The sequence below is a fragment of the Cibotium barometz genome, chromosome 11, assembly GCF_041138505.1.
Source record: "Cibotium barometz isolate CiBa-2024 chromosome 11, ASM4113850v1, whole genome shotgun sequence".
In the NCBI taxonomy this organism is placed as follows: Eukaryota; Viridiplantae; Streptophyta; class Polypodiopsida; order Cyatheales; family Cibotiaceae; genus Cibotium; species Cibotium barometz.
The window spans coordinates 45147326-45159514 of NC_141056.1; the positions used below are offsets into that span (position 1 = coordinate 45147326).

The window sequence follows — 12189 nt, forward strand, 5'->3', positions numbered from 1 at the left end:
GCTCCTTGGGCTATTTTTATGAATAAAATTCTCTAAATACTCAAGTCGTGGAAGTAGAGCTACACATTTGAGGGGGAAGATTGCACCCACTCTTTTCTTCTGTGTGGTATTCACTATCCTTTACTCCTTTTACTCTTGATGGTGATGTTATTTTATATCTCTTGCCTTGTGTTATGCTATGTTATCTGGTTTTTTAAATTAATTCACGTCTTTGTTTCAATTATGAAATAATTTGTGAGTTTTTTTAAATTAATTTCTTCAAGAAGTACAAAAGGGTCTCGTGACATTTCATGGAGACAATGTTCTTTTGTTTGGGAAGATGAAAGGTGGGACATCATATGCAGATTACTTAATTGTAAATTGGAGGATGTTATATGGTTGAGGATTTTGGTGGCTTTAAAATCTAATGTATCTAAGAGAAGGGTTGTAAGTGATTGGACCCTAGAGAGATTCATCTAGAACTTGAATAAATGGGAGGGGGTTAGGGTTCCATTTCATGAAAGGGTCACCATTTGTAATGTTGTTTTAAATACCTACATCATGTTCCTATGCCTAGTGCTTAACTTTGGCAAAACTCAAGAAAAGTATGGGGCCTATAATAAGGGACTTTCTATGGAGAAATAGGTGTAGTAGTAGGAGAGTGGTAGCTTTGCTTACGTGGGACAAAGTGAGTATGCCAAAGAGTGAAGGAGGCATTGGTATCCTATATCTACCATTAGGTAAAATTTGGACTCTCATTTTTGTCCCTTAAGGATTTCCACACCTCCTCTCTCTAGAAAAATGGGCTCATGGTGAATTTTTTGCAAATCAAATGAATAGTTAGCGATTATTGCACATTTGGAATCTATTCATCGAGACCTTTCCAAGTATATATATCATGATGGGAAATTTTGATTATTTAAGAAGTTCCCAAATTGGTGAAGACGTGGCATGTTACATGCCACGTCATCACACTGTCTAGACTTTTGTGGCTTTTATTATGAACCCCCTAGAAACTAGACCAATTTGGAAGATCTAGTCAAGTGGAGAGGTCCTGGAGAAGCAATCTCCTAAGGGCTGCAGTTCTAAAGCCATGATGATTGCCTGTATGTAGCTAGGATATCACATTTCATGGGGACAATGTTCTTTTGTTTGGGAAGATGAAAGGTGGGAAGGTCCTGGAGAAGCAATCTCCTAAGGGCTGCAGTTCTAAAGCCATGATGATTGCCTGTATGTAGCTAGGATATCACATTTCATGGGGACAATGTTCTTTTGTTTGGAAAGGTGGGACCTCATGTGCAGATTACCTAATTGTAAATTGGAGGATCTTTATATGGTTGATGATTCCGCTGGCTTTAAAATCTAATGTATCTATTGGCATTTGTCCCAGGTGTAGGTCATCACTTGTGTTTTGGGAATGCCTAGCAATTAGGGGTACTTGGTCCAAAATGTGTAAATGGATAGAGAAGAGCTTGGGTATGCAAACATGTTGGGGGGACTGGATCTTGGGTAAATGGTCAATTTTAGTAATGAATATATTGGTTTGGTTTTTAATATCATCAGAGCTTGCATCTTGATGGAAATCTGGTCTAGCAGGAATGCAATTGTATTTAGGAAGGCAGTATGTACAGGCTTGCAAGAGTCAGACTTGATGCATAAGTGTGTTACATGTGCTGGTTTGTGTGTAATGTGAATAAAATAAGATGTTTTGAGCTGGATATGGTGATTCAGAACCTGCAAACGAATATGATTTGAATTTTGCCTCAGAGTTTGGTGAGCTTCAAACATACTAGGAATAAACCCCTAACTTTGGTCTGTATGGTGCTGCAGGTGATATTTTGGGAAAAAAAGAAAAGGCCTCCCAAGTTTGGACCAAAAACTCTAAGGTGGTACCGTAAAGAAAAACAAGTTGATCGTACATTTGTCGCCCTCGTAGAAAACCAAGTGCGAACAAGACCCACTATTAAAGTTTGGTCCAAGAAAGGGGGAATGCTGGAAAAACAGTCCCCTGGAGGATGCACTACAGAAGCTATGATGGAGGCCAGAATACTTTTGGAGCATCAAGAAGAGAGATGGGAATTTTTGTGTAAAATTCTGAATGAAGTTGAGGAGTAGTAAATATGGACACTGTAGCCCTGATTTGGTTGTATTTGCAGTTTTTGAACAGTTTCAGTTAATATATATAACTATTATTGATCTGAAAAAAGGAAAAAAACTAAGAGAAGGATTGTAAGAGAACTTTTTGTAAAGGGCTGTCTTTATTAATATTAATATATATAATTACTTGTTCCCAAGAAAAAGAAAGAAAGAAACTAGTATTTAATAAAATTATTTACAAACAACTAGGTCAAATTAAGGAGACGTCTTGGCATTGGCCTGTCTTCTAGTCAAGAATCCACACAGCAATGTATGTTGTCCTTTTTTCAACAACAAAAAAGTTTCAACCGCAATCAAAATAAGCTAGGAGCGTATTTTTTCAATGTCGCCGGCCACCTCGCCTTCAATCTATAAAAATGCATTAGATCTCCTCTGAATTTCGCAAGCCTTCTCTGCTTGAGCGTCGATTAGCACTTAATTACGTCGTTAATTACCATGACCACCATCTTCTCCAGCCAACGTCTAGCTGTGCCGGAGAGTGCACAGAAGGTGACGGATCACGAGAAACGCCATCTTGTGAAGAAATTATCCCAGATGGCCGTGCCGGAGGTGCCCCAGGAGTTCTTGGTCCCCCATGAGCAGCGGCCTCATCCGGCCCAAAGAAACACGGGCCTCCTTCCCTTCGTGGATATGGCAGGCCTTCATGGAGACTCGGAAGCGGACACCCTGAAAGAGATCGCCAAAGCCTGCAAGGAGTGGGGCTTCTTCCAAGTAGGTTAATTACTAAACGTGCCTGCGCTAGCTAGCTTTTAAGATTAGATAATAATGAAGAGGAGATAAAAGCGTATAGCTGATGTGGTCTGTACTGTTTGCTGCTGTGCTGCAGGTGGTTAACCATGGCATACCCGCGAGCGTTATTGAAGGGACCAGACAGGCAGCCAGGCAGTTCTTTGAGCTCCCCATGGACGACAAGGAAGGTTACTCTGTGAAGGATCAGAGCACTGAAGGCTTGCTCGGATATGGCCACACTAACTTCTTCCAAGGAGCCGCAAATGACTGGATGGACTCCCTCTTTGGCTACCTGGCTCCCCCCTCATTGAAGAAACTCGACATGTGGCCTTCCCAACCCGAAGGATTAAGGTCCAACCCCTTTCTCTCTCTCTCTCTCTCTCTCTCTCTCTCTCACTCACTCACTCACTCACTCTCTCACACACACACACACACACACAGTCTCTCTCTCAGTCACTCACTCACTCACTCTCTCTCACTCACTCACTCACTCACTCTCTCTCTCACACACACACACAGTCTCTCTCTCAGAGACAGTACACACATACACCCCCCCCCTTACACACGGACACACACACACTTTTTTTTCCATTATATCACATGGCCCAACACCACTTTGTGATGTGACCACTCTAGGGGCATGGTGGATTCCTACGGCACCGAGCTACAGAACCTTTTCAAAAGTTTGCTCGCCGCATTGTCCAAAAGCCTTGGTATGAAGGATGACCATCTAGAGAAGGCTTTTCAACATTACAACTTGTTCTTCCGAGCAAACTAGTACCCTCCTTGCCCTCAACCTGACCTTGTTCTTGGGACACATGGACACAAGGACCATGGATGCATGACGGTTCTACTACAAGACAAAGATATGGATGGACTTCAAGTGTGCAAGGATGGCCAATGGTTCTCAGTGGATCCCATACCCAACGCATTAGTCATCAATATTGGTGATCAATTACAGGTAAAGTCCTCCAGCCCTAAGTTAACCAGTTTGTAAGAGCCACATCATTAACACACTTAAAACCACCAAACTTGTGCCATATTGTTGTCTTTAAAAAAAAAGGTTTTATAAATATTTAGTGATACCCAAAGATCATGTCTAATAGATGTAGCTAGTAGGGGGTCCTCATCCTACAAGGTTAATTCCTTGCTACACTCCAATAGATGTAGCTAGTAGGGGGTCCTCATCCTACAAGGTGAATTCCTTGCTACACTCTAGTGAACAACTTTTGCCATGCTTCTCTTTTCTAAAAGATGAATTCCTTTTACTACTAGGCTACACACTAGTGAACACCTTGTGCCATGCTTCTCTTTTGTAAAACTGTAAATTTAGGATATCATCTTGATATATATATTGACTCTTTTTTATTTTTTGATTATAGATGCTAACCAATGGCAAGTACAAAAGCGCATTACACCGTGGTGTGGTGAGCAACAATCAAACTATAATGACCCTTGTTGCACACTTGGATCCTCCAGAGAAGGTTGTAACAACACACTAATTGGCACATTATAGTCAAATATCATATTTAGCTAGAGACTGCGACACTTTAATTTGAAGCATAATTGTCCTTAGACATATATCGCATGGATCACCCCTAAAGAAGGTGGTAGCAACCTTAGACGTATAATCAAATATCATATATAGATAGAGACTTGAGACACTTTAATATGTTCTTGGACATATATATCACACTTCATGCTTAATGATATTGATATTTTATGTGCATGTCACTAATAGCATGAATAGCTTTTCTACTTAAGGAGAAAAGCTTGTAAAAGAGAATTAATGGTAAGAGCTTTAATAGTGGCCATAATTTGATTAACTATGTCATAAACGTATGATCTTGTATGAATGGATTTGATGGATTAAGGATATGTACATGCTTTCATCTTGCACTCTTTATTACGAATATCTACAAATAGGGACTCTTGTACCTCACGAGATTGAATAACTTTTCCTCTCTTCTTTGAAACCAAAATCGATTTCGATTTGTGCCCCCTCAAACCAAAAAATCAATTTAGGATACAATATGCATGGGATATTGTGCCTACTACTACTAGTACGATCATGACAATTTTTTCACAAAAAACATGAAGCATAGATAACATGTTTCAACTTTCCATAACTATATATTTTTTTTACAAGACATTGTCAATTGTTCTAGTTTGCTTTTTTCATTCTCTAAATCTACTTTGTTTCACCTATATGTAGATGTGAGAAATACATAAATAATTGTTTGGTCTCCACCATAGTGACATACACCATTTAGGATCATCTAATGCTTATGACATTACTTCCTTCTTCTAGAGTCGATTTTTGTAGAAGGAATGCTCGAATAGATTTTGTAGAAGGAACACTCTAGTGGTTTTACTTAAACAGTATAAATGAAAATATAAAAATTAATATTTGAATATCTATTAAGCTAGTTTTACTGATCTAATATTAAGAGTCAACATTTTCATGATGGTTCTTTGTTCCTTTTAATAGGTGCACATGTAAAGCCCACCTATTCCTCACTAAATTCGACCCCTTATATCTAGTCTACCATTTCTATTATTATAATGTTAGTATGATCCTTGAAGGGAAAGCCCCTATCTTTATGCTTTTCAAGATGATAATTTAAGTTTAGGCATCTTTTGAAAGTGAGTGAATACAATAGTAGCACCCCCCTCCTCTCTCTCTCTCTCTCTTAATATCACAATAATTTCATATTGGGTGGATTTATATATTAGAAATTAGCACTAGTCTTGTAGAAAAAAACCACTTTTGTGGCTTTAAGAATTTTTTGTTTAAGAAAATATTTTCTTTTTGTTTCAAAGAAATTTATATTAGGAAAATAATATCAACACAAGATATTCATTGAGAGATCATAATAAGTGCCAAAAACATTTTAAACATATTCTTCCATAGTCATGATTTCGGTAAATAAATTAGATACTTTTTCAACACCTACAACTGTACGATTAAAAACTATTCTACATGTGCATAGGATATTGGCATGTCCAATATATCACTTTATAAACAAACACTTTTTCATATAGGTATCCTTGAAGTAAGGCTATTGCAATATTTTTATGTTATTTTTAGCAATTTTAAAATAAGAAAGTACTAGATATATAATTTTCTTTTTCCAAAAACTTCCACCATAGGTAGAGGCATTCTAACCAATTATTCTTAAATAGTGTCATGAAATTTTACGTTGGTTGACATTTTCATTTCTTCAAAATTGCAAGACTTGTCTTTTATGTTGATAAGCACGTGAGCTCTCTCTCTCTCTCTCTCTCTCTCTCTCTCTCTCTCTCTCTCTCTCTCTCTATCATAAAAACTTTATATTGTGTGAATTTATGTAAAAAACATTAACCCCCTTTTGTTAGAAAGAAAGCCACCTTGTGGCTTTAAGAAACGCTTGAAAAAAAAAATATTTTTTAGTATATTTATTTTGAAGAAATTTTTAATATAGAAGATATTCATTGAGAGAGAATATCTAGTGCCTGAAAAGTTTTGAAAACATAGTCTTTTTTTATGGTCATGATTTAGGCACCTTTTGTTAAAAAAATCTACCTTGTTATTTTTACATTAAAAAAGCCTTTTTATTTTTAGGTGGTCCTAAACTACTTTTTATTGGTTTTGAACTATTTTAAAGTGGTCCTCAAATACTATTTAGTGGTCCTGAACTTCTAATGAGTGGTCTAACAATATTGTTAAGTGGTCAAAAGTACTATCAAGTGATGCAAAAGTACTATTAAGTGGTACATGAGTACTTTAAGCTTTAAAAACATCATGTGCATTAATAGAGACCTTGTTATAGGACCGCTAAGAAGTTCTCTAGGATCACTTTCAATTACTTATAAGTTTTTTTATATTAAAAACACTTTAGGACCACCTGAAACTGCTTTAGAGCTCTTAAAAGTACTTCATGGACTTTGCGAACGACTTTATAAACTTGTATAAGTACTTATACATGGTCCTAAAGTAATTTACATAGGCCCTAAAATACTTTTAGTATCTGTAAAGAACTTTTAGGTGGTTCTATAGAGCTTTCAATGGCACAAAAGAATGTATTTTAAAGTGATACTGAAAGGCTTCCAAGCACAAAAGAACTTGTTAGTACCACTTGGAAAGTTTCAATAACACAAAATAACTTGTATTTTAAATAGATATTGATTACTTTAAGTTCCAATGGCACAAAAGAAAATAGATATTGATTACTTCAAGTTTCAATGGCACAAAAGAACTTGTAAGTATTTTAAATAGATATTGAGTACTTCCAAGTGGTACTAACAAGTTCTTTTGTGCTTGGAAGCCTTTCAATATCACTTTAAAATACTTGCACCAAGTGCTTTTGTGCCATTGAAAATTATGTAGGACCACCTAAAAGTGCTTTACATCTATTAAAGATATTTTAGGGCCAGTGTAAAGTAATTTAGGACCATGATGTATAATTACTTTAGGACCATTTGGAAGTGTTTCACTATCACTTTAAAATACTTACAAGTTATTTTGTAATATTGAAAGTTCTATAGGACCACCTAAAAGTGCTTCAAATCTGTTAAAAATGTTTTAGGGCCACTGTATAAAGTACTTTAACTCTACTTCATACTAGTCTGAGAGTGTCTTAAGGTGCTCTAGGAGTGTTTTAAATTTTACTTTGATAAAAGTAGGGTACAAAACTAAGGCTCGTCGTAAATGTATAGGATGCTTTACAATAGCACATCTCCCTATCGACTTGCTATACACACATCTCTTTTGTTGGGGGAGACTCGTGTCTGTAATCTCCAAAATTCAAAAAAAAAATCTTTAACTTTATGTGTCATGATGCTACTTTGAGGTTTCTATCTTTGGCATGTTTGCAGGGGAAAGACTTCATCCTCTTCTATTTATAGGCAAGGATTAGGCAGCAAGGATTCTCTTGTGAATAACTAGAACCTTTGGTGCCTTTGGTAAGCTGATAGATTTTCTATTGCCACCATGTCCATTGAAATCATAAACATTAAGTTCTATCATTAGAGATGACCTCTTCAAGAAAAGCTCATCTTTTGATCAGGGCACTTTGACTAGTGTCAAAGTGTTACGAATGTTGGCCAGCACAACTCTTTCGCAACCCATTTCTTCAAGTTGAGCTTTCTTGCAATTGGGATGGAGGAGGAATTCTTCAAATATTTTCTTGTGGGGTAGCTTTGTCGAGGCCCTTCATCTTCTCGTACCAAGAGTTAGCTACAACTCTACAAATCTTCTTTCTTTCCTTCTCGTCATCAAGATGGACCTATTCACTTTAGCCCTTTACTTCTCCTTGGCTTTTTATCAAATCTCCCTTTTCTTTGCAACCCAATAATGTTTTATTTTCTCAATGCCTTCCTGACCAAGAATAAACCTACCTCCATTTTCTCGAACCTCTACATTGTGTAAAAATTCATCTTGTCCCATTGCATGCCCATCAATATTCATCCTGAAATGAGGTGAAAATATTGTATTAGAATATTCTAGCCCTAACCAACCATACTCTACAAGTTTCTTTGACCTTAAAAGATTATTCAGAAAATAGGTATTCAGGTTCAATGGGTGTGGCGGTGTGTTTTAGAGAGAGATAGGGAGAGAGAGAGAGAGAGAGAGAGAGAGAGAGAGAGAGAGAGATTGAATGTTGTACATCTCCTTGCAGCCATCTAGCTATCTTAGGAGGAAAGACCATAGGGAGAGAAGTGGAGGGAGATACACTTTGTGTGTGTGTGTGTGTGTGTGTGTGTGTGTAGCATAAAGATAGAAAGAGCTCATGAATGTAGCACAACTCTTGTGAGCCACACAGGGACATAGATGAAGAAGCTGAGCACAAGAGAAATAAGAGTCTGCCATGCTAGAATAATTCGTCTCGTGAGATCATGAAGATTTGGGAAGAGAAAACTAGAAATAGATAGATTTTATGTGTAGCATGTTCTCTTGTCATCTCCCTAGATATGTTAAGACAAGCATATGAGGAGAACGAAAGAGAGAGCTCTATTGTATTAAGATAATCATATGAGAAGAGAGAGAGAGAGAGAGAGAGAAAGAGAGAGAGCATGACACATGCATGATCATGCTCCGAAATTTCCTAACACACACGAGCATGCTCCCATGAGTGCGTGAACTTTCCATGATAGCATGAATTCTAAATATTCTTTTCATGGTAACTAGTCAGTCTTAAATTTTGAGTATTTATTTTTACAATTCTTAATATTCTTTCTTACTAGTTTGTTATTACCTTTAACCTCTCCTTGTTAGCACTTAACAAAGGAATGTCAATGACACCACTTTTTGAACCACCTAACTCTTGCTTTGACCCTATATGGCTTGAAGCATGCACCTAGAGTATGGTCAAATAAAATATGATAGCATCTTGTTACTATGGATTTTAGATATCTATAGATTTTTCACTTCACTCACAAGGGAATTATGCTAGTAGTCATATATTTTAATAACTTGATTGTCACAAGGGACATTGATGTTTACATTTATGAGGTGAATATGCTCCTCAAGAAGAAGTTTGAGTAAAATATTCAGGTGAGCCATGATTCTTCCATACTTTCTAGGTGGTATAGAGGTGATTAGATCATGTGATGCGATTTGACTTTTACAAAGGCAGTATGCTTTAGACATATGTTATCAAAGGTTTAAATAATAGGTTGTAATATAATCTTAGTGCCATTAGAGCAAAGAGCATAAAATTTTGCTACATATATAGGTAATCTTTTGGAGGACCCTACATTGTGCATGCACATTGTAAGGAGTTTGATTTACATGACTATCAATAGGCCAGATTTGAGCTATGCTATTAGATTAGTGAGTCAGCATATGTAGGCCTCGAAGAAGCTCTACTTATGTGTGACTAGGAGGATAAGGTACACAAAGTCCATAGTACAAGGTGTGAGAGAGAGTTAGCAAGGTGTGAGAGAGATGGAAAAGAGGTGAAAGAGTGTTGGAAATATTAGAGAGAGAGAGAGAGAGAGAGAGAGGCAAGAGCCTTTTGTTTTCCACCCACATGCTTTATTTGGGGTGTGTTCACACATACATGACCTCTTTCTCTCACTCTTTCACTTGTACATCATATATTTCAACAGGGAGGTGGTTTGGTGGCAGTGGCGGTGGCAGTGGTAGTGGTAGTGGGGGTTGTGGTGGTGGTGGTGGTATGAATACTGGTAGTGGTGGTGGAGTTATCGGTTCTTCTTTGGGTCTAGCGAACTAGAGTTTCTAAGATTCAAGCTACGCCAAGTAGTGCAGTTCACGTGCTGACATGAAGGATTGATTTGAACACAAAGAAAATCAAGCAACAAGTGAAGCATCATTTGAAACATGTAGCAAGACATATCCTGGTCGCCAAAGTGTTTTCGGGAGTTGACTGCTACACTGATCAACCTACTGAGTGTGTCTGTTGTTGGGAGTTGTTTGCTACCCTAATCAACCTACTGTGTGTCTGTTTTGTTGGGAGTTGTTTGCTACCCTGATCAACCTACTGAGTGTCTCTGGTTATGTAGGCAGCAATACACTAGTCTATAACAAAACATGCACAAGAAGACGACACAGAAATAGCTTATCGGTTACAAGTGACTGTGCAAATGGAGATGATTACTTAAGACTGATCGACTCATGCGTAAAATATGGATTGTAACGGAAGAATTAGATAACTTAACAAATGGATTCACATTATATAATAGACAGGATGGATATACATAAAAGAAAGATAGACACGACGAATATACAAAAATGATACAGAACGCTCTCCTTTGATTCACAAAGAAAAATATTACAAGAATAGCAATATGTAATAGCCTTGTCAGAGTTTTGATTACATCTTTTATACTGCATACGCACGGTCATAGAGTGGTACAAAAGTACCCTCGTGCTTTGATAAGCGCTAATTTATAGAAGTAATATTGACCTAATTAACTGGTGTTTAAGTACGTTGGATCTGACGTTCTGATGGCTTTCTGGCTCGGTGGTTGTCCAATCTCCGGATGCCTCACAGCCCAACAAGTGCATTGAATCATCTAGGATCTTCCTAACCAAATAATTATTAGCTCAGGACATTCAACAAGCACTTAATTGAGTACTTTTACCTAAAGAGACCTAACATCCATAGACACTAGTAGCAAAGAATCCATGGAAGAAACTCTAGGAATCCCAAAACATGCAAAGGAGAGGGTGACCTCTTCTCCAACTAAATCCTTTAGTTTATTGGATATAGCAAAAGGACTATTGAAATCACTCAATGAATAAGGATCTAGCAACAAGAAATGAATTTATATCCATGTTTGTAGGGACTATTGTGCAAACACCACCATAGGTGCAAGCTTTTGGCTCAAGAGAAATAAACCTGTTGAGACCTAGTGGTGTTACCCCTACATTGAGGAAAGACAAATCAAGTGCTTTAAGAATCAGAGAAGTCTTTTTCCCCACTTTGGAGGAGCTAGACATTGGATTTAAACTTAGAGATGCCTATCATCAATTATGCATGCTAAAAATAAAAAAACAAGAGCTAGACACACACAAAATTACTGTTGAACATATGGAACTCGACAAGTTACTTTTGGTAAGGTTGCATAAAAAGGAAGGGAAAACTCCTAATGACACAATAAATCACATTGCCGAGGCAACAGATAGAGGGAATTTCCCCTTTAGAGATAATTTGTGAAGATCCCAAGGAGGGATCGAAATCAATGGCACAAGAAGAGATTAAGAGAAAACCACATCATATCACAAAGCTCATGAAGAAATTCATTAAGGATGGTGACCCCATGCAACATATAGAGATATTTGAGTCAACTTGTGAGACTTGTGGGCTAGTTGATGATATTATGAAGATTCATTCTTTTCCCTAACATTAGATGGAAAGACTCAACAATGGTATAGAACCTTGAAACCTTAGGATAAAGTTAACTTCACTCCATTGAAAAATGTGTTCGTACATGCTTTACAAGAAGTGGTGATAAGTGGACCCAGTGGCACAACTCCACAATATTAAGCAGCACAAGCACGAGTCCATGAGATACTACATCTCTCAAATTCTTATTGTAAAAGTTTAGAGAGGTTGAATGATGATATCAGTTATTACCATGTTTCTATAAGCGAGTACGGGATACAAAGATGCATGATTATTTGTTTTTGTCCATCCCAACAACACTGGATGCATGTTGCAAGTTGACCTTTGAATTTGAAAACAATATATGCAAGAATTACCACAACCAGAGGATGCCAAGATGCCATTTGTGATTCCACCATCACGAGTCTCGAGCTGCCATGACTTGGGTAATCGTGATAAACTAGTTTAGTGGAATGACGGTTGAAGAATTAAG

At 37.3% G+C, this 12189-nt stretch overlaps 1 pseudogene; it reads left to right on the plus strand.

The window, feature by feature from the left end:
• The first annotated feature begins 2571 nt into the window (after positions 1-2571).
• LOC147634223 (jasmonate-induced oxygenase 4-like) lies at positions 2572-4367 on the plus strand (annotated as a pseudogene).
• The last annotated feature ends 7822 nt before the right edge of the window (positions 4368-12189 follow it).